Genomic DNA, 25,700 nt, shown 5'->3' on the forward strand with positions numbered 1-25,700 from the left:
AAGAGAACATGTCATTTTCACATAATGAGTACAAGTGTAAAGTGACACACACAAATTTCACTACACATCACACAAGGCCACTCCTAACAAGGTGATTTAAATCCTTTAATGGGGTCACACCTAAAAATGTGTTTTGTAATCTTTAACAGGCTTGGCTCCTAACATGGCTCACTTTAGAAGAGTGAATAGTTCTAACTAGTTACATTGGTGGTTTTTCCAAATTGGGTTTCTACATTAAATCTTGGTGTCTCATGTGTTCATGTTATTTTATTACTCCTTTATCTTTCTGCAACTAAGTTACTAAAGGTTAATACACATTAATATATCAGATTGCTTTGTTAACTAAGTTACAATGTTTATCTAGTTCTAACCAACCTATGAGTTTAAAGGAAGTTTGTATTGACATCTAAGGGATTTGGAATTTTTTTAGTGGTATCTGATTTGCCCCTCCCCTCTTAGTTACTCCTCTTATATTTCCAACATATACTATACACAATTTTTTCTACCCACCGCATCTACTAACTCTTGCAAAAATGAAGGATAATGTTGTTGGAAATTTATTCAATTCTCACCTCAAGATTTGTGACAAGGGCTTAACTACCTCTTGTGTACTATAAGTTGATTGGTTGTATCGGGCATTGATAGTTTGGTCTTTTGGTGCAACTACAATCCCACTCTAACAAGTGGTATCAAAGCTTGGTCACAGGTTCGAGCCCTCAGACCCTCAAGTAATGTTGAGGGGGAGATTGTTGGAAATTTGTTCAGTGCTCCCCTTGAGATTTGTGATAAGGGCTTAAATGCCTCCTTTGTACTATAAGTTGAGTGGTTCTATCAGGCATTGATAGATTGGTCTTTTGGTGCAATGAAACCTCCACTCTTACAAATGTGACAACATAAAACATATTTGAACTAGTAAAGAGTTCTCTAATTGACTATGAAGATATAAATGACATGATGAATTCCAAAAAGTTTGTGTGTGTTGGAGCAGATGGAGCTTCAATGATGTGAGCCCATACGAATAGTCTTTGTGCAAAGATAGAATTTTTTTTTGCACCTTACATTATTGATATTGACTGCATGGCCTACATAATGAATCTAGTTTTTTGAATTGTCAACTGTTGGAAATATTCAAGACTAAGATAAGTTACTAAGAGGGATAGGGTGAATTAGTAACTTCTAAAACTTCAATAGTTTATGCTCTTAAACCAATCAGCATTTAATCCATATATATATAACCTTTGATCTAATTGCATGCATAAGAAACTAAAAATATAAAAGCATTCATAACACTAAGACACAAAGATTTGGCGACCCAAAAACCTTTCAAATAGAAAGTAACATTGGGGTGGGGATGATACCCACTACTTTAGTATTGTAATATAAAGTTAACTTGTTAAAGCTTACATTGATCACTTCTAATGATTTTCCCTATTAGGAGCAATGAGGACTGCGAGGTCCACCTTGTGAAAGGATTTACAAACATACAATTAAGTATGCACTCGGTAAAGAGATTTACAAAAGACTATTAGGTCTACCTTGTGAAAAGATTTGACTAACTCACCTATTAGGATGAAACAGTAGATGATATATGATCTACAACTTGGTTTGTTGAATAAGGTTCCTTTAAGTATTGATCACCTTACTATGATAGATATGAGATTTCTACTCCGTATACTATTGTAGCCTTTGTAATTCACTCTTTCTACTTTTCTCTTATTTAGTTCGCATTCAAACCTTCATATTCTCACATACATACTCCATGCATACATTGGATATGATACAATGCATTACATGTATATCAATCTAATTATACAAATTACAAAGTTGGCCACAATACAAGTTATCACAAATATTACAAAGTTGGCCCACATGAAGATATTTGAGTTCTAAAAAATGGCTCTATGAGGTTCTGATACTTGGCATCCACTGTCAATGCTTGGCATCGTCATGCACTTGGTAGACATAGAAGCTTGGCCCATACTGATCACTTCCAAGTAGTCCTAATCTTAGTCTACACTAGTGACTTGGTAGATACTATGAAACTCGTCATATAAACTGAGTCTCTTGATTTACATTGTATGACTCAGTAAACACTATCACATTGAGCTCAGTATAAATTGAGTCACTTGGTTAATATTGGAAAGCTCAATTAATACTGGACTGACATCACATACACTGTAAACTTGGTGAATATTGCATAGCTCAGCTTGCACTTGTAAACTCGAGATATACTGAGATGTATGGTTTACACTACTAATCTTCACTATAACTGAGACTACTCAGTAACCATTGAGATCTATCCAAAGAACTCAGTAGTGATTGAAATACATGGCAAACACTATGAACTATACAATGAGCTCGGTAGCTATATTCAATCTGAATAAGTGTGTGCCACTAATAAAAAACTTGACTAATATGTCAACAATCTCCCCCTTTGGCATTAGTGACAAAAACACTTATTAGCCAAAACTGAATTCAAAAGGTTTCTTGAACACCTTTTATCTAGTCCTTGTAATACTAATTCGGTAGAGTATACTATTTTTGAGATTTTTCAAAATTGATTTTGTAAGGGATATATTTGTACATGGTAAGGCTCCTTCGTACAGTATACTATACATCTTCTTGCTATATACAATATATCTCTCTATACACATCTTACTCCTCGTTGATTTTTCAACTTATTATATGATCTCCCCCATAACATATGTCTTTCTCCAGTATATCTTTTCTCCCCCTTTTTGACATTAATGCCAAATATTTATTCTATTTATTTGCATAGTAACACCAAAATGAGATAGAAAATATAAATGTACCTTGAGAATAATCACCAAGGTGTTATCCCAATTGTCTTGTAGAATCTTGCATGTGTGAAGTGCAACTTGGACTTCTGCTGATAGTTCTATCATATGATCTACAATGGAGAAATTATTGTCATGGATGAGAGCTTTTGAATGTATAATATGTTTCTATAATGCATCCATGATGGGAAGAATCATATTTTGAATATCAATCAATGTGGATAATATTCTTTCTTCCTCTCTAAGCAGTTCTACTTGCATATCTGACAAAAATCTTATCCTTTGAAAATGTGTAGAGTTTGAACTAGGGTCAAGTTGCAGCTGCTGAGCACTAGCTTTCAAATCTTCATCTATTTTGGATAATTTGTCCTTTATTTCTTTTGTGAATCCAAAAACATCACAAAGCTTTCCAAAAAGTGATGACACATTTCTACAGGATGCTTCTAAATTGCCCAAAGTTTTAGAAAGTTCTACTTGATGAATGGCTATCTGTTGAGTAATGTGCTCCAACACTTTATTATCAAATTTCTTCTCTTCTTTTTGTACTAACTTTTCTTGTCCCTCGGTATCTTCATTGAATTTCTACACTGCCTCTATTAACTGATACAAAATTGGCTAAGAAGAGTCAACCTCAATACCTATAGCCTCTGGAAATATATTCTTTGCATCTTCAATTATTTTAAATTCCTTATCTCTCTCCTCTCTTAGTTTATGTTGTTTAGCATTTTTTCTGGAGGAGTTCACCAAATAACTGCATTTGGTATGAGGTAAGCTTAGAAATATCCAAAATTGGGATAACAATTTCCTTATCTAAATTAATATCTTCCTTTAGCTCTTTTCCTTTTACTCAAAAATGTTGTGTTCGGTTGAACCTTGGGCTCAACTGTCCTTACATTTATTGCTTTTGTACCTAGAATAGAAATAATTGTAGATATGCTAGGACTGGCTGTGAAGACTGATACTATACTTACTGAAGGAATATTTACAAAAATACCTGAAGAGTCCAAAATTGGTGTGCTCAATGTTGAAGTGCTCAGAACTGAAGTACTCAACTTGGTAGATGAAGGAGGAATCTGCAGCTTGGTAGATGAAGTGGAAGTCACTTCTGTCAATGATGTGTTGAGCTGAGTAGGAGCAAAGAGTGATTGAATGATTGGATTGGCACTGGTGGTCACAATCAAACTTGTTAGGGTTGTCTCCACACTTGGTGTGGTTACTAGCTTGCTTAGAGAGTGAGAAAGTGAGACAATGACTGCTACAACTTATAACTAGATTAGTCTCCTCATCATCTTGCTTTGCTTCCTCGGTAGCCTCTTTTCCTTGATCCTCTTCATCTTCTTCATTGTCAAAATGAGTTACTTGTTCAACATTCTCTTCTATATCTTTCTCCTTGTCTTCATCATCATCATCATCATCATCTTTGATATTGACTAGAAAATCACTTGGCTTATGTAATGAATAAATATTCTTCCAAGTGTTTGTTGCATTCCTAACAAGATGCTCAATTTCCTTGATCAAAACTAGACAAGTATTAACTTTAGAGTCAATATCAGAAACATTGATGATTGTCATTCCTCTGCCATCCCATTTTGCTAGGGTTTTCTTTTCCAACTCTACCCAACCTAGGGTTTTTGTCATTTTGGCCTTGGCTAGCATTGGGAGACCAATGATTTGGTGAATCATCTTCTTTGTTATCAACACTAGTTGCTCCAACCACAAATGACCATTATGCACCTAGTTGAGGATAAACCTAATCCATTTAACTTGAAATTCATGAGGCATGTGAGGGATATGAGTTAATTCTTTGGTTTCTAAATGTTGGTGCTTGGGTTTCAAAAATCTATTAACACATAGTTGACCTAGGGCATCATCCATTTCCAATGTACCAATTTCTTGAATAAGACACTTGAAATGAGTGCAAATATCATTAACCAGAAGTACCTTTGGAAGGATTTGAGGTTGAGCTCCACTCGGATCTAGGGTTTTGGCAATTGCATGAGTGAGCTTGAAATCAGGTGCTTTCCACTCCACTCCATGAACCAACATGTCAGATCCTCACTTAACCTTACTACTACTGTATGCCATCTTCACTCAGTAGGGTTTGAAGGAATTTGAAACTTTTGCTAGAAATTCACTCAAATTGCTTGGAAACTCTGAAGATCACACTTTCACAATAGCACTTGTAATTTCAAGGTAGGAAATGACTTCGACTTCATGCCTTTTGTTAAAAAAATTCCATTAATGCTCAGTATGGATGTAGATCGACTGACATCACATTGATAGGCTATCATCCACTATGCTTGTGTTGAACACTCGGTGAAGTCTTCATGACTCAGAAACCATGAACATCTTTATCACTCCCGACATTGCTCAGTGGAGTTTGTGACCCAACCTCACTCGATAGAGAAGATAACTCAATAGACACTTGCACTCGGTTATCCCTTTGTATCTAGATACTAATTTGGATCATTTTACTCTTTCAATCTAGAACTATTTTGGATGTCTTCTTTGATAGCATAGTTCTAGTTTCTCCTATGAGAACTTAAGCAGAAGTGAGAGAGTCACCCAATTCTTGAGTGACTTGATCATTGTTTGGACTAGTATCCTCGGTAGACTTAGGAAGCCATTGCTATCTCATCTATTTTTGGATGTTATCAGCTTTTACCTTTTTCTCATCTTCAATTCTACTAGTATTTATGCAATTTTTGGCAAGATGACCAAGTTCTTTTATTAGTGTCTATTTTCCTCAAATAATGCTTTACACAATTTATTCCAATGTGTCCAAATTATCCATAGTAATGACATTTGCACCAAGTGTTATAGTCCCATCTAAATATTGCTTTCACAATTTGTTTTGCTCGATTAAATACCTTGGTTTTGCATTTTATGACTTGTGTCCATGTTTCTTGCATTTGTGAGATTTGCCTTCAAATCTTGGTTTCTCTTTTCATTCATTAGCCTTATGACCATGCTGATTGTAATTGTAGCATTTTCCATTGAATTTTTCTTTTCCATTGCTCCAACATTTGTTTGATGTATGACTTACCTTACCACAGTGATTGCAAGTAGTTATTTGGTTCTTTTGAGCTCCTTGCTTGGATGATTCTCCTTCTTCTATTTATCCAATTCTTGCTTTTCCTTTTTGCCTATAAAGGTTCTGCTCATTCAATTTATTCATGTCTACTTGAGATTTCATCATTCTTTCATTGATTTGCATCTCTAAGTTTAAATCATTCCTCAATCTTTCATTGATTTGTCTTTCAAATTTTAGATCATTTCTCATTCTTTCATTTATTTGCCTTTCAGAATTTGGATCATTCCTCATTCTTTCATTTTCAAATCTTAGGCTCATAATTTGCTCATTTGCATTGGAAAGTTGATCAATAAGGTCTACTTGCTAAAGAGATTGGTTTTGTATTTCAATGTTCCTTCCATCTATCTCTTCTTTTATCTTGTTTCTTTGTTTCATGATTTCACATAACTTTATTGACTAAATTTCTTGTTCTCTTCTTAGTTTTCTTACTTCTTCTTGTAGTGAACCATTCTTTTCTAGGAGTTCTTTGATTATTTCATTGGCTTCATTTAAATTTCTTGAATGAAGGTCTTCTATTCTTTCTTCAGTTTAGAGATGATCATTCATTTGAATTGCAAGCTCTTTTCTTCTTTTAAAGGATTGAGAGAGTTGCTCCTTTGCTTTCTTGAGTTGGACAATGGCCATTTCTAAATCTATCTTCTTATTATCAATAGCTTTGTAAAGTCTAAATATCTCCATAGCCTTGATCTTTGCTCAAAATATTAAGCTTTCTCTTGAGAACCAAAATGCTCTAATACCAATTGTTGGAAATATTCAAGACTAAGATAAGTTACTGAGAGGGGAGGGGTGAATTAGTAACTTCTAAAACTTCAACAATTTCTACTCTTAAACCAATCAGCATTTAATCCATATATATAACATGTGATCTAATTGCATGCATAAGAAACTGAAAACATGAAAGCATTCATAACGCTGAGACACAAATATTTGGTGACCTAGAAACCTTCCAAATAGAAAGTAAAATGGGGGTGGGGATGATACCCACTACTTTAGTACTGTAATATAAAGTTAGCATGTTAAAGCTTACATTGATTACTTCTGATGATCTGACCTGTTAAGAGAAATGAGGACTGTTAGGTCCACCTTGTGAAAGGATTTACAAACATACAACTAAGTATGCACTCAGTAAAGATATTTACAAATGACTGTTAGGTCTACCTTGTGAAAGGATTTGACTAATCCACCTATTAGGATGAAACAATAGATGATCTTTGATTTGCAACTTGGTTTGTTGAATGAGATTCCTTTAAGTTATGATCACCTTGCTATGATAGATATGACTTCTTTGCTCCTTATATTTTTTGTAAGGAAACTTGCAAGAAATAATATAACTATTTCCACATAACCCATAATATATCTAAAATAATTATGTACTTAAAATCCACATGCAAGAGAATAGACAACATACCCACAAAAGTTGTGAACAAGGTATACCTTGGGAAACCCTCATTGAGGGAAAAACCCAACCTCTAAAATCATCCATCATCATGTATTATTTAGGAAAAATACCATTGCAATACAACCATGGAAGCCTTCAAAGCCATAGCCACAACCAAGCAAACTGTGTGAACAAGTATGAACCCACACATCCCATGCCATGCTTTCAACCTTCACAAATGTTCCCTTGGCTAACCTATCAAGCCTTGTCCCACTCGACTCTTATCTTGTGTCTTCTCCTTGTCACACCAACAACTACCCTTATGGTTGCTTATATAGTAGCAAGTCTTACAAAACCACCAAGTGGTATTACATAAACCATGTGCTACCTAACCCACTAACCCTACATTTACTATTGGGCATTTAATTCTTTTTCTCAATATTAAATAATTACATAAAATATTATCACATTGTTACAATACAACTCATGAAGAATATTCCATAGGAATCTTTACATGTGACATGCCCATCTAGGTAGAACACTACATAATAAAATAAAATAATACAATATAACAATACTATGCAATGTGTGCAACACCCATTATCTCAACAAGCTCCCACTTGTTGTATACATTGCATAGGGTCAATCTGTAGCCACATAAATGAACAAGGGAACAATCCCTCCCAACACATCCACCATCATGGATCAAAGTCCACCAAGTGCTCCATCCTGGTACCTGCAACAAAATTAAAGTATTTAGCATCTCAAACATGAATGATCTCACCTCCTATTATGCCACTACCACTAGACATACGTAGAAACCATCCAAAGAGAAAACCACCCAACCTGTTGTATAAAATTCTATACCAACTAAAATTTCAAGCACAAAAACCCGATCCAAAGGTAATTACATGTTTTTGTAGTTGTCAAAATATTCATAGCTAAAATAACACCCACAATAAGTGCCAAAACCCATCCAACTATCCATACCTCCAAAGGTATACCAAGTGAATCTTACATCATCAACATATCCAATCTGCAACCTACAATCACAAGCCTCAAAAGCAATACCTACCACATATATCCCAAGAAGCTCCCACTGCAAAAGATAATGTCAAATCTATAACCAATCCACTCACAACATCTCAAAAGAAGTGAATCCATGTAGTCTCAAGGACATCCCCAATACATAAACTGATAACCTGCAAGAACAACTCTCATACCAAGTCTCCATCATTCTCTCAAGTTCTCCACAACCAAAAAAGGAAAGAGATAAAGGAATAACCATGTCATGTCTCACATGACATATGTAAGCACAAATAAATGATCACAATCTCTAACCAATCTCAAATCCAATGCAAGATAAAACCAAACATCCAGGAAGATAACCAAGACCAGAGAGAAACCATGCAAATGATAACTTGTATCATGTCCTTGTACACACACCTCTAGATGTAAATTATGCAAGTATGATCTCCTTCTTAAAACTCCAACAAGAAGCCTCAACAACACCCAAACCATACCATATAACTAATCATGGATGTAAGCCTCTCACAAGAAGATAAAACTTATAAACCATTCCTAAACCAAGGAATATGCCCAATATAAAACCATCTTCCAAATTTAACCAACATAACAACATATGCAAATGGAGATAACCAATGCTAAACCATCTCTCAAATGAACCCTCTAGAAATAACTCATGTACCATAGCTCAAGATCCATATCCATGAAAGACAAGCATAAATATAATGCAACTAAGAGAAAAAATGGGCTATACCTCTCAAGTAGCAAACCACTAAGTAGACCAAGAGTTGGGAATGAGAATGCTCATCAAGATATCCAAGTCTCCAACCAAGACTCATCTAAGAACAATCTCCTCTCAAGTCCATATTAGGTGAATGCCCCTCAGACTTCCTACTGAAACCATCAACTGTCCCAACAAACACATCTCTAATCCAAGAGAAATCAGCATCATCACCATCTCTAAGTATCCATGAGCAGTTATAACCAATCAATCCATGCCAACTCCAAATGCAACATAGCAATTTCATGAAGTATCCGGTTTATGATCAATGTACTAAATACCAAGAAACTAAACTAAGATCAATGTCAAAGTTTCAACCATGGCCTTAAGAACATAAACATGACAACATGATCTTACCATCTCAACCAAAGAGACATCATGCTCCATATGAACATACCATAACATGTCACAACTCTAAATGTGTATCAAGAGTATACCATGACATAATAATAAAACCATCCTTATACCAAGGATAACATGTCAATAAACCACACCTTTACCAAGAACCCTATGAGTCCTCAAGATGCAACCATCTCCACATACTATGAAGAACCATCTCCACATATCATGAAGAACCATCTCCACACACCATGAAGATAACCAAGAAATCCATGAGTCCTCAAGATCTAACCATTTTCACACACCATGAAGATAACAAGTGCACCATACAAATGCCAAAGATGTTTTTGCAGCAACAGGATCTAAGACAAATCTCTAACATCTACAAACACTCAATAAATATATCAATGCCAACAACTCCCACTCAACCATGGTACCAAGGCATCATAAAACCCATCTCCCACATGAAGGTCCTCCAAGTCTACACTCACACAACCCATGTCAATACCAAGTGAAACCAAGATCTCCAAACCAAGAAGATACAAACCAAGCTAGGAAATAACCCTACACTATCACCCCATCACTGTCACAAGCTTCCACTAAATAGTGTATCCAAGCTATCCATGACATCATGATGAAAAACTATCCTCTAACCATGAGAATCAACCGAGGCATCAAACCATCAAAGAACTCAAAGTGCACATCATGAGCTCCTCAAATGAAACCAAATAATCATGATCCTCAACCAAGAAGATATACCACCATAACCAAATCAAGAATTCAAGGTAATGAATATCAAGGATGTACCTGTATATCCAATCATGTCATACCAAAATCCATAGCACCATGATCACATCCATGAACCAAGCATCTAATTCTCAATCTGTCAGCATAAAATAACTAACCATAATCCTCCACCATGACTGTACCTAGTAACAACATCTCATCCCTTCTACATGAAGAAAAATTAGCAAATCATGTGACTTATGGCATAGACAACCCAAATTCAAGCCACCAATCTGAATATGCACCAATAATGAAGGATCAATGGGCAAAGACAACCCATAACCAAGCTATAAATGCGACCTGTAAGTATAGACCGCTTACAACACTGCACAACTTGTAGACCCAACAAGTCATCATACATATTCAAACCGAACACTAATAACCATATCATCATGAGACTAATTTGAAATATGAACTGAGTATACAATGACATCAAATCTAAATCTCCAAAATATACAATGTCATAAACCCACAATGTTACCATAGTCAATATATATCATAAACTATTCAGATCAATATATCAATAAATAAACCATGCCTAACCTACACCAAATCTAAAACAATGTGTAGAGCTTTCCAAGAGCTTTCTGTTGACTACTCGAAGTCCAAAATTTGACTCCGTGTGCCCAAGTTATGCCCTAATTTGTGCTCTAAATAAGAAACATTTGACTTTTGGGCTCTTAAAACTTAATAAAATGCCAAAATAATAGAACCAAACCTACATCAAGTTGTAGTACTCTGAATTAGCTTTTCAATGCCTATAAGAAGTTTAAAATCTGATATCCTAAGAGAAAGTTATGGCCATTTTACTAAGATAGTCTTTTTACCATTTTAGCTACAAAAAATATTTTGTTTTTGGTGACGAAAATTCTGACGAGATTAAATTTGACAGCCATCACGGGCTGAAACTAAAAAAAAAATTCATTTCCTCTAAACATGGCCAAACTAGGGCATATTATATATCAAAAATTTATGAAAATGTCGACCCGGATCTAATAGTGAAGTTTGTTTTTACTCAGAAGGTCATTTTTGCAAGCTCCCCCCTAAAAGCCTCATTTAAATGAAACATCCAAAAAAATCTTTTTGTCCAAAAAATTTCACATGCCCAAAATCTACCAACATCCCATCATAACAAAAAACTCAAAATCCTCATATTTGCAATAAATAAGCTATAAAATCCATATATCTTGCCCTTTCTTTTATCCTCTCATGCATTCTCATGGATTCAATCTAGGGTTAGAACAATACAACCATAGCTCTGATATCACTTATAAAGAAACTTGTGAGAAATAATATAACCATTCCCACATAACTCATAATATATCTGAAATAAATACGTACTTATAATCCACATGCAAGAGAATAGACAATATACCCACAAAAATTGTGACACACAAAAATTGTGACACAAGATATACTCTGGAAAACCCTCATTGAGGGGAAAACCTAGCCTCCAAAAGCATCCATCACCATGTATTATTTAGCAAAAATACCATTGCAATACAACCATGGAAGCCTTCAAAGTCATAGCCATAACTAAGAAAACTATGTGAACAAGCATGAATCCACATATCCCACACCATGCTTCCAACCTTCACAAATGCTCCCTTGGCTAACATGTCAAGCCTTGTCCCCCTCAACTCTTGCCTTTTGTCTTCTCCTTCTCACACCAACAAATACCCTTATGGTTTCTTATATAGTAGAAAGTCCCACAAAACTACCAAGTGGTATTATATAAACCATGTGCTACCTAACACACTAACCCTACATTTAATACTGGGCATTTAATTCTTTTCCCCAGTATTAAATAATTACATAAAATATTATCACAATGTTACAATACAACTCATGAAGAATATTCCATAGGAATCTTTACATGTTGCAAATCCATCTAGGTGGAACATTACATAATAAAATAAAATAAAATAATATGACAATATTATGCAATGTGTGCAACACCCATTATCTCAACACTGTTGTAGCCTTTGTAATTCACTCTTTCTATTTTTCTCTGATTTAGTTTGCATTCACACCTTCATATTCTCACATACATACTCCATACATACATTGGATATGATACAATGCATTAAATATATATCAATCCAATTATACAAGTTACAAAGTTAGCCACAATACAAGTTACCACAAATATTACAAAGTCGGCCCACATGAAGAGTCAATCTTCAGAACCTGAATGTCTTCATGTGGGCCGACTTTGTATTGTGCTCATCATGCCTCTATTTATACTTCTTAGTGGTTTGCTCCAAAGTTTCATGAACTTGCTACTACAAATGATGATTTCTATCAATGAACTTCATTGCTTTGTCCTTCTCCTTATCCAAGCATGGTACCGAGTCAAGTTGCATAATAGGAATAGATACATTTATTGGTGCTAAGGGTTAATATTTGAGACAAACTTTAAATGGGCTATGGCCAATTGAACTATGAATTGCCCTGTTGTAGCTATGATGTACATAGGGAATGCTCTCATCCCATGTACGAGGATGTTTGGAGTGATACATAATCATGATTTGAATAACCATTTGGTTAACAACCTTTGTTTGACCATATGTTTGAGGGTGGAAAGCAGTAGATTTTGTTAGTTTTGTGTCCATCATTGCCCATAATGAAGACCAAAATTTACTAAGAAACCAACTATCCCTATCTGAAATAATGCTTTTTGGTAGCCCAAAATGAACTCAAACATGCTCAAAAAAGAGTTTTGTAGTTTCCTCTGTAGAGATTGCCTTTCTACAAGCCACCAAGATTGCCATTTTTGAAAATCTATCAACTACAATATATACACAATCATGCCCATGTTTAGTGGTAGGAAAACCAGATGTAAAATCCATTGAAATTGAATGCCAAGGTTTATTTGGGATAGGAAGTGGTAAATATAAACCCAACTTACGATTTGCAGGATTTGCAATGGCACATGATGTACATGCTTGAATGTATTTTACCACATCATTTTTCATTTTTGGCTAGTAAAAATATCTTTGTAGTATAGCAGTAGTCTTACCTATTCCAAAATGACCAGAAACCTTACTATAGTGAGCTTTCCATATTAACTTCTCACTTTCTTCCTCAAGAACACAAATTTGGCCAAAGTGGAAAAGTATTCCATCTTGCAAGTAAAAATCATTCACATGTTTACCTTCCACAAGCTAAGTACAAACATCAGAATATTCATTATCATGTCCATACAAGTGGGTCCAAATTTCTATTTGGTGACCACATGATTTTAATACCATACTTATTCCTACAATTAGAGGCCTACTCAGACAATCTTCTACCTTATTGGTGCTTCCTTTCTTATGAAAAAGGTTGAGATGAAATTGTTGAAGATAAGCTAACCATCTTTGATGCCTATCATTATGTAATTTACCTTGTGTTTGCAAAAATTGAAAGGGTTTGTGATTTGTGTGGATGATAGTCTCATTTCCCAATATATAATGTTTCCATTGCTTGCAAGCTTGAACAATAGCATATAATTCTTTATCATAGGTGAGATATATATGCACTGTACCAAAAAAAGTCTCATTATGGTAGGCAACTAGATATACATGTTGCATGAGGACTTCTGCCAAGGCATATTATGATGCATCACTTTGTATTTCAAATGATTGTTGTAAATCAAGAAGAGATAAAACTGGTGCAGAACATAGCCTTTATTTTAACTCCTCAAATGCTTGTTATTGAGCACATGTCCACCTGAATTTCACTTTTATACCTCTTCGTAATGACCGATTCAGAGGCCAATACAAATGTGAAAATCCAAACACAAATCTACGATAAAAGTTAGCTAACCCCAAGAAGCTATGCAACTCTATTAGATTCCTTGGAGCAGGCCTATTTTTAATTACTTGGATCCTTTTAGGATCAACATGAACACCCTTACTATCAATAATATATCCCAAGTACTTAATACTTTTCATACAAAAATAACATTTTTCTTTATTTGCACAGAGTCCATGGTCTTGTAGTGTAGAAAGTGTCTGTTCCACATGTTACAGATGTTCTTCCCAAGTTTTACTAAAAGTTAGAATATCATCCAAATATACAAATACAAATGAGTCAGTGAATGGCCTAAGAACATCATTCATCATTCTCATAAATGTGCCTGGGGCATTTGTGAGACCAAAAGACATCACCAACCATTCAAATGGTCCCTCTTTAGATTTAAAAGTAGTCTTTCATACATTTGTTGGATCAATTGGTACTTGATGGTACCTAGATTTCAAGTCAATTTTAGTGAAGGATTTCCCCCCTCTAAGCTAGTCTAAGAGATCATCTATTTGAGGAATTGGGTATCTATTTTATAAAATTATCTTATTCAATGATCTATAATCAATTTAGAGCCTTCATGTCCCATCCATTTTCTTTGCAAGAACAATTGAGCTACCACAGGGAGATGCACTTGGGTGGATATGTCCTTTCTAAATTAATTCTTGTATCTACCTTTTTATCTCATCATTTTCTAGAACTGATCTCCTATATATTGGCTCATTAGGCAATGGAGTTCCTAGCATCAAATCAATAGAGTGTTGGAAATATTCAGGATAAGATAGGTTACTGAGAGGGGAGGGGTGAATCAGTAGCTTATAAAAATTTTAAACAATTCAGCATTTTAACTATTCACCATTCATTCATCTAAACTACTGCATAACTAAAAGAACAAACATTCATTGCACATGTACACAGAGATTTGGTGACCCAAAAACCTTCCAAATAGAAAGTAAAACTAGGGTGGGGGTGACACCCACAAAATTTCAATACTACAGTATAAAGTTGGCATGTTAAGGCTTACAATGATCACTTTTGGTGATCTGCCCTGTTAGGAGCAAGTAGGACTACTAGATCCACCTTGTTAGAGGATTTACAAATATACAGTGAAGTATGCACTCTGTTAGGAGATTTACAAAAAGACTGTTAGGTCCACCCTTTTAAAGGATTTATAAACTAATTCACCTGTTAGGATGAAGCAATGGATCTACTTACAACTATTTTCTGATAAGATCCTTGTTGCATTAATCACCTAATGTGATAGATATAACTTTTCTGCTCCTATGTTGACCATGTTGTGTTCCTTTTATTCTTCTGTTGATTCGCTTTCACTTTTCTCAAAATATATCAATACCTTCTTCATATGCGAACATCACTCCTTTTTTTATTTTATTTTTTTTACGCACCATACCATCCTACAAATGATATCATACATTACATATATACCATTCCAATATTTACAACTACAAGGTCGGCAAAAACATAAGTGAACAAAACATTACTGAGTCGGCTAGATAGTAGAAAACTCGGGTTCCTCAAGCTGACTCGGTGACCTTCTGATACTTGGCATCGTCATGCACTCAGTAGAAGTAGAGGCCCAGTTCGTACTAGCCACACAATACTACTTGGAACTCGGTAACCATTGGTGACTCGGTAGATATAGTGTCACTTGGTAGAAGCTAACTTCTTCGTTTAACTTGCTGTGCTCGTTGAACACTAAGTCCTTCATTTAACTTCCTGTGCTTAGTGAAAACTGAGTCCTTTATTTACCTTCCTTTGCTTAGTGAGCACTAAGTTCTTCATTTACCTTTCTTTGCTTAGTGAACATTGAGTTCTTCATTTACCTTTATTTGCTCAATGAACACTGAGTTTTTCATTTACCTTGCTTTGCTCGGTGAACACTGCTAAATTGCCCATTCACTCGGTATCCTCTGAAATGCTCAGTGAGAACTGTTTACCTGCTGAACTTATAAGGTAACCACTGAATGCTTGGTATACACTATAGACTAAGTGATGAGCTCGGTAAGTATTCAGAATCGAATAAGTGTTTGCACTAATGACAAATATATCATAATTCCAACAATTTCCCCCTTTGGAATTAGTGACAAAAACACTTATGAGCCAAAGCTTATGTGCAAGATTTGACATCCTAATTTACATATATCTCCCCCATACAATATGCACATAGTATTTACAAATATCTCTATCTTTTCTTTGGTACTCTATCTCCCCCTTTTTTACAATAATGCCAAAGTAAACAATATGTATTTACATAGAAACACCAAAATGAGAGATAAACTCAGAGTGTACCTTGAGAATAAGAGCTAAAGTCTTATCCCAATTTTCTTGCAAAATTTTTTAGGTGGAGAGTGCTATTTGAACTTCAGTTGAAAGTTCAATCACATGATCTGCAACTGAAAAATTGTTGTCATGGATCAATGTTTTGGAGTAGGCAATGTGTTTCTGCGTTGTGTCCATGATAGGAAGAATCATATTCTAGATGTCAATCAAGGTAGATCTGATCCTTGCTTCCTCTCTCAACAATTCTGCCTGCTTTTTTGACAAAAATTTGATTCAGAAATGATGGGATGAACTTGAATTGGGGTCAAGTTGTAGCATTTGGGCATTGACCTTCATATCCTCATCAATTTTATTCAATTTTTCTTTGATTTCCTTGGTGTACTTGGTAACATCACAAAGTTTGGCAAAAAGTGAAGTTACATTATTAAAAGAACTTTCAAGATTGACCAAAATTGTGGACAATTCTACATGTTTTATTGCAATGTGCTGGGCAATGTGCTCAAGCACCTTATTATCAAATTTTCTTTCAACCTTTTCAATCAATTTTTTCTTGACCAGAGGTGTCCTCATTGAATTTATTTATAGCCTCTTTTAACTGAATCAAAATATGTTGAGTAGAATCTACTTCAACACCTATAGCTTCTGTAATTATATTCCTGGCATTCTCAATTATTTTGTACTCCTTATCCCTTTCAGACCTCAACTGCTTCTGCGTAGCCTTCATCTCTATTAGTTGACTAGCATACCTCATCTCTTCAATGGTATCATTTTCATAGTCAATTTTTGGAATCACTATCTCTGTGTTTAAGTCAATATCTTCAGGAATTTCTTTTCTAGTGATCAGAAGTCTTAATGGTTGCTTTTGTTTGGCTTCTGTGATGATTGTTTGACCTTGGGAATGGACACAATAGTGGAGATGGAAGGACTAGTAGTGAAAATTGGGATACTTGAGGATTGAGTGCCAATAGGAGTATTTATCGGATCAAAAACTAGAATACTTCCCAAAAATGATGGTACACTCGATAATGCAGTATCTGAACTAACTGGATTTGAAGTAGATGCAGATAATGCTGACAAAATTGTAGAACAAATTGGAATTGATGAATACAAAATTGTGGAACTTACTATTTTTCTGACTGAGGATGATGGATCTGAGGAGACTGGCTTGGTAGCTGAAGAAGTAACAGTCAGCTGGGTAGATGAAGTGCTTGGCACATCTATCTCAGATACCTGGAGCTAGGAGGATGCCGGTGAAGATTGAACAATTGATGTGGCAATTGTGCTCACAATCTCACTTGTAGAAGTTATCTCCTTGGTGGATGAAACAATTTTTGGTGGAGAGTGAGGAAGGGATGCAATCACTACTACTGCAATTTTTACTGGATCATCTTCCTCCTTATCTTCCTCTTTAGCTTCTTCCTCCTTGTCTTCTCCCATTAATGCATGCAGCTCTCCTGGTGAGACTGTGATGGATGGAGTGCCATCAATATCATCACTGTCACTGTTGTCATCATCCTTGATTTCCACTGGGTCTTCATTGGGCTTATGCAGATGACAGATGTTTTTCCACATGTTTTTAGCATCATTTACAACATGCTCAATGTCTTTGATCAAAATTAAACATTTGTGAAATTTGATCATCATTTTACCTTCATGGTTTTTCATTGCAGTTTTTATTTTTGCTCTAGTGAGACTTGGTTGGAGGTTCTTTAGGGATTTCTCATAGATGTCTTTTACTGTTTGGGTTGTTGATTCCCATCTCGATTGCAATCTCTCCAACAGTTCTTTTGAGATTTGGGAGGCAAGCTGGTTCGGGGAGTATTTCCATTTACCCATCTTGCTGAGTACCAATTCCTCTATCTGCATTTTCTCAGCATCTATTCTAGTTTCAAATTTCAATGCCTTGAAATTTGTGATGCCTACTCCTTCTTCCAATTGTTTAAGCCTTTTCTCAAATGTAGGTGTAGGCCTAACTAGTATAGGTTCCTACTTACCTTTTTTGGTTCTTCTTGTGAATACTGCAGTAGGCTTCTTCTTAGGTTTGGTAATTATTACCTTACCTTTCTTCTTCGGAGGTTCTTCTTCAATTCCTTGTTCTCCTTTTTCTTCTTCTGCTCCTTCTTCATCATCTCCTTCGTCCTCACCTTTTCCTTTTGTTAGCATAAGAGGGCCAGATGCAGTTTTCAATTTTGCTATCTTCCTCTTGCCTTTGTTTATGGCATGTGGTAGCTTGATTTCAAGCTCAATTCTGGCCTTTGCTTCATCATAGGTTCCAAAAAAAAATTTCCTTGGGTCTACTGGCTCATTTACTAGTGCTTCTATCATGTCTCTGGCTTCATCAATATTTACCTCATAGGAAAGAGGTTTTACCCATGCAACTCAGGGTTTGACTACCTGGATGTACACCTTATCACAGTCAACCATGAAGCATATATCATCTCTGTAATCTTCAACTAATTTTGGTGGAATCTGGAACCTGTTATTCATTCTCTCCCTGAAATCTTCAAAATAATTGTCCATGATGCTATGAAAATTTTCACCCATCTATGCCACAAACTCATTTATTTGATACAAAATTGGAATATCTTTTCTCCATATGACAGTTCCTTTAGATGGAAAGAATTTTTGAATGTAGAAAAATAAACAAATCAACAGAGAACTGAATTTACAAGGGTTATTCTTGGAAGTCCTTATACTATCCATATTTGTATTCAATTGTTTCAGCAATAGATCAAGTTCAAGGTTTTTCTATACAACCTTGAGGGCCAAATCTAGAGCTTCACAAGGTACACTATTCAATCTACTGGAACTATATAATTTATATGCAACTACATGTATGCCAAATCTTAGTTTGACATTAGATACAGTGTTGACCTTTAAACCTCTACCGTCCCATTCGGCTAGGGTTTGCCTTTGTAACTCCTCCTGACTTAGGGTTTTGGTGGTTTTGGCTTTGCTAAGCATAGGGAGACTCATGATTTTGTGAATCATCTTCTTCATGATTAGCACTGGCTACTCTAACCATAATTGTCCATTATGTACCCGACTCAAGATATACCTAATCCATTTGGTTTGGAAGTTTCTAGGCATATGCAAGATATGAGTCAATCCTTTGGTTTCAAGATGCTTGAACTCAGGTTTCAAAGAGCCATCTACACTCATTTCACCTAGGGCATTGTCCATTTCTAGGTTTTCAATTTCTTGAATAGAACATTTGAAATGAGTACGAATATCATTGATAAGAAGTACCTTAGGAGGTATTTGTGATTGATCTCTAGTTGGGTTGAGTGATTCAGCAACGGCCAAAACAATCTTGAAGTTGGGCGCTTTCCATTCTATACCTTTTATCAACATTTTTGAACCTCTTTTTGCCTTGATGCTACTGGTGCTTGCGGATGCCATAGCTGCTCGGTAAATATAAGAAAATCTTGAACAAATTCTCCGCTTGAAATTCGCTTGGAATCGTTTGGGATTTTCTCTGGATTCACTAGAAATATTTTAGCTCTGAGTATTCTTAAGTTGCGGTGAAAAATGAAATCGAATTCTACCCTTTTGATGGAAATACTATCATTAATGCTCGCTACGAAGGTAGATGAGATGACATAGTGCTTGCCAGTCTGTCATCGATCTACTCGGTAAAAGTTTTGCAACTCGATGATCAAACAAAATCTTTGATACTCCTGACCTAGCTCAGTAAGGTCTTTAACCAACCTTGCTCGATAGATGCAACACGGTGAATAATAACTTTTCTTTGGTCCTTGAACCTGAAATACTGATTTGATCATTTGCACTTTTTCACTCTATAACTGCTTGAGATATGGCTTGATGATGCAGTTCTTGTTTCTTCTTGAATCTAATTGGAAATGGTGCAGTCACCCATTTCTTGAGTGACATGACCATCATTTGAACTGTCTTGTTCGATAGATTTAGGAATCCATTGTTGCCTCATCTGCTTCTGAATGTTATCAGCTTTAGCTTTCTTTTCATCTTCAATTCTTTCAGTATTCATGCAATTCTTGGCTATATGATCAAGTTCTGTACATGTATAACATCTTACTATTGTGTCTCTTTTCCTCAAGTGATGCCTTGAATATTCTTTGCCAACATGTCCATATTCTCCACAATAATGACATCTACACCAAGTATTGTAGTCCCATCCAAAGATTGCTTTGACAAGTTGTTCAACTGGATTGAATGATTTGGATCTGCATTGGAATGCCTTGTGACCATGTTTCTTGCATTTGTGACATTTGCCTTCAAATTTTGGTTTTTCTTTGCCTTCATTAGCTTTGTGACCATGCTGATTGCAGTTAAAGCATTTGCCATTGAATTTTCCTTTTCCATTACTCCAACATTTGTTTGATGTATGACCTATCTTGTCACAGTGATTGCAAGTGGATCTTTGATTCCCTTGGGCACCTTGTTTGGAGGATTCACCTTCTTCCTTGTATCCAAGACCGGCTTTACCTTTTTCTCTATGAAGATTCTGCTCATGTTGTTGATTCAATTGGTTCATGTCTATTTGAGATTTCATCATTCTTTCATTGATTTTCCTTTCAGTGATCAAGTCATTTTCCAAACTTTCATTGATTTGTCTCTTAGATCTCAGATCACTTTGTAAGATTGCATTGATTTGTCTTTCAGTGATTAAATCATTTCTTAAACTTTCATTCTCAGATCTTAGTTTCATAACTTCTTCATTTGCATTAGATAGTTGACCTACAATATTTTCATGTTAAAGGAATTGATTATTTCTTACCTCTAGGTCTTCATTTGCCTTGTTTCTCTGTTCCAAAACTTCACATAGCCTGATTGATTGGATTTCTTGTTCTCTTTTAAGCTTCCTTACTTCTTCCTGCAGAGAACCATTCTTAGCTAGGAGTTCTTTGACTGCTTCATTAGCTTCATTTGAACTGCTTGATGGTAAAAGGTCTTCAATCTTTTCTTCAACATACTGATGATTATTCATTTTTCTTGCAAGTTCCTTCCTTCTCTTTAGAGATTGAGAAAGATGCTCGTTTGCTTCCTTGAGTTGAGCCATGGCCATTTCTAGATCTAGCTTTTTATTTTCAATAGATTTGTCAAGTCTGAATATCTCCATTATCCTTGATCTTTTGCTCAAGCTGTCAAACTTTATCCTGAGAACCACAATGCTCTGATACCAATTGTTGGAAATATTCAGGATAAGATAGTTTACTAAGAGGGGAGGGGTGAATCAGTAACTTATAAAAATTTTAAACAATTCAACATTTTAACTATTCACCATTCATTCATCTAAACTACTGCATAACTGAAAGAATAAACATTCATTGCACATGTACACAGAGATTTGGTGACCCAGAAACCTTCCAAATAGAAAGTAAAACTGCGGTGGGGATGATACCCACAAAACTTCAATACTGCAGGATAAAGTTGGCCTGTTAAGGCTTACAATGATCACTTCTAGTGATCTGCCCTGTTAGGAGCAAGTAGGATTGCTAGATCCGCCTTGTTAGAGGATTTACAAACATACAGTGAAGTATGCACTCTATTAGGAGATTTACAAAAAGACTGTTAGGTCCACCCTATTAAAGGATTTATAAACTGATTCACCTGTTAGGATGAAGTAGTGGATCTGCTTACAACTATTTGTTGATAAGATCCTTGTTGCATTAATCACTTGATGTGATAGATATAACTTTTTTGCTCCTATGTTGACCTTGCTATGTTCCTTTTATTCTGCTATTGATTCGCTTTCACTTTTCTCAAAATATATCAATACCTTCTTCATATGCAAACATCACTCCTTTTTTATTTTATTTTTTTACACACCATACCATCCTACAAATGATATCATACATTACATATATACCATTCCAATATTTACAACTACAAGGTCGGCCAAAACATAAGTGAACAAAATATTACTGAGTCAGCCAGATAGTAGAAAACTCGGGTTCCTCAAGCTGACTCGGTGACCTTCTGATACTCAACATCTACTACATTACTTGACATCGTCATGCACTCGGTAGAAGTAGAGGCTCGGTTCGTACTAGCCACACAATACTGCTTGGAACTCGGTAACCATTGGTGACTCAGTAGATATAGTGTCACTTGGTAGAAGCTAACTTCTTCGTTTACCTTGCTGTGCTAGGTGAACACTGAGTCCTTCATTTACCTTCCTGTGCTAGGTGAACACTGAGTCCTTTATTTACCTTCCTTTGCTCGATGAACACTGAGTTCTTCATTTACCTTGCTTTGCTCGGTGAACATTGAGTTCTTCATTTACCTTTATTTGCTCGGTGAACACTAAGTTTTTTATTTACCTTGCTTTGCTCGGTGAACACTGTTGAACTGCCCATTCACTCGGTATCCTCTGAAATGCTCGGTGAGAACTGTTTACCTACTGAACTTATAAGGTAACCACTGAATGCTTGGTATACACTGTAGACTAAGTGATGAGCTCGGTAAGTATTCAGAATCGAATAAGAGTTTGCACTAATGACAAATATATCATAATTCCAACATAGAGTGTCTATCTTGGCAATGTGAGGGTACCCCTGTTGGTAACTCAAACACATTATGACATTTTGTTAAAATCTTATCCATTGATCTTTGTTGTTTTGTTGCGATGAACACCATGGAATGAGAATTAAACATATTTTTCATTTGTTCCTCAGGACAGATCATTAATAACACAAATGTACGAGTTTGGGCTATTAACCTTCTACACTATTTTGCACTAACCAAAGATGTAGAGTGTGTAGGACTTACCTTTGGAATCTGGTACTTTTGTCCACCTAATTTGATTGTCACACTTTGTGGCCTTGACTCATACACTCCATGACATTGATACATGTATGGTTTCCCCCAACATAATATCACACACATCAAAAGGAGCTACATCATAGATCACATCATCTTTGAATGGTTTTATGGAATATGAAAGATGACATGGGTAAGTGCAAGAAGTTGGGTCTCACTTTTGGGCAAAAAGTGGAAGTGTTTTTCCTATTTTTGAAATTTCTTGTCAATTAATGTCAAAATTTGATGCATTTAGAGATTAAATATAAAAAAACTTCAAAAATAAAATTGTAGTGTTTGGAATCTTCTTTTTGAATATGTAATTTATTTGTGTACCCATATGATAGAATTTTTCTTGTATGGATCTTTAAAAACCACTTTTTCAAAATGCCTATTTTAGGACCATACCACACTCATGTACAAATACTATAATTTGACACAAATAAATGAATTTTTGTAAATCCTTTTAAACAAAGTTACCTAACACACTAAAGATTGATGATAATATTTTTCCTTAATTTTTTATTGAATAATTTTATTATTATTAATTGGCTATAAAGGTAAATTTTAAAACCTCTCATGTACGAACACCATAATTTAATCAAAATTTTATTTTTTTTCAAAAAAAAAAAAGAAAACTTCAAAAGAATTGAATGTAGATTGATGAAATATAAATTAATTTAAGAAAAAACATAAAATAAAAAAAGTTATTAAAGTTTTACTGAACATTTCTATTTTACATTTAGGTACCACCTTTGATTAAAAAATAATACAAAAATAGTAAATTAAATCATAACACTACATAATTTATATTTTTGAAATCAGTACAGTGAGAGCTTTAATGTGTTTATGTTTATAAAAAAAAATGATTGGGAAGACCCTCTAAAAGTTATGGCAAGGCATGAATTTGTTGGTTCAATGCCGCAGCCAAATCTTGTGAGGTCAAGGCATAGGCTTGGTCTCCTCAAGCCTATCTCGATCCAAAATCTGAGGCAGAAAAAAAAAATCTCGCCCTATGTTGTAAGAAACAGGCACCCATTATTTGAGATTCAAAAAATTAGTTACCCATTTTGAAAAAATAAAAGCAGTATTCAAAATCCCCTCAAAAATAAAAAGATTTAATTTTTTAAGAAATGGGTACCCATTTTTAAAAGTAGAAAATGGGTATCCGATTTTAAAAAAATGGGTACCCATTTTTAACTTTGTACCTATTTCTAAAAAATTCATATTTTTTATTTTTTCAAAAATGAGGTACTTGATTTTTTAAAAAATGGGTGCCCATTTTTAAAATTTAGGATCGGGTACCCAAGCCAAAAATGGGTGCTCATTTTTAAAAATTGGGTACCCATTTCATAAGAGGTCTCATTCCGTGGAATTGACTTCCACAGAATTGTGACCCAACTTTGTGCATTCACCCACATTGCTTGTTTACTTGAATATCTCACCCTTGGCTCACCCACCCTATAGAATATGGCTGTGGGTGTGATGTCTTCAGATTCAATCTGTTTATAGTCTCAGAAGATATCAAATTCTTTTGACTACCACTATCAACAATAAAATGCAAAGATTTTCCTCCTACCCACATTTGTGAATGGAATAATCTCTCTTCATCATCACAATCAAATACCTTTGCAATGGCCATGGTGGCATATGGGCCAGCCTCAATAATTTGTTCATCCTCCTTTTGCTTTCCAAAATATGTCATCTCAGGTTCAATAGATTCTTCATGGGTTTCCATCATTAAATTATTTATAGTTTTACAATCTTTAGTGTTATGAGAGGGACTTTTATGGACTTCACAACACATGCTTGATTCTTGCCCTGTTTTCTTTACCCCCGATGTCTTCTTTGCTGGTGAATTTGGAGATGGTTCCTTGGCTATTTTTTTCCCCATTGGCTTCTTACCTTCACCTTTCCATTTGTTGTTCATTGGATTTTCCCTCCTCCCTTTTTGTTTGAACTTCTCCTCAATTTTTGATGCATATTTGAAAGCATTGCACAATGTTTCTATATTTGAGAAATCCATTTCAGTCTGAATGTATCTATGAGGACCACTCTTATACTTCAAAACTCAATATTTTTTTGAGTCTTTGATGCCAAGCTTTGCAGAGAGAGCATGAAATATGTTGGTGTACTCCTAAATTGATTGGTCTTTCTTCTGTTAGAGTATTTGCCATTGCATTTTTTTTGTTCGTAGGTATCCTTAAGGTAATATTCTTGTTTTATATGCTCTACAAATTCTTCCCATGTGGTTTTTCCATCAAATAACATAGAAAATTCATGTCCATCTTATGCCTCTTGGGTTTCTTCAGTTGTTAAGTGCACCTCACATGCCAACTTCACATGACTCTCAGCTTTGAGGAGGGTGAAGGTTATCTTTTCAATATCTAAGAAATTATTAACACAAAAGTACCTCTCCAATTTGGACAACCTGTCATCAACAACATTTGCATCAATTTTCCCTTGAAAAGTCAGAATATCAAAATTTACTTGCACTTTGAATGGGGTTTGCCTGCCAAATTTTGAATTGCTTGGACCAGCATGTAACTCTCATTTATCAAGCATCTGTGAAAATTGTTGCATCATTTATTCACATTGTTTATTTAATGCCTCTTCTACCAATGTTTT

This window comes from Cupressus sempervirens, chromosome 2 (assembly GCF_028749045.1).
Source record: "Cupressus sempervirens isolate cs-2001-9-10 chromosome 2, ASM2874904v1, whole genome shotgun sequence".
Taxonomy (NCBI): Eukaryota; Viridiplantae; Streptophyta; class Pinopsida; order Cupressales; family Cupressaceae; genus Cupressus; species Cupressus sempervirens.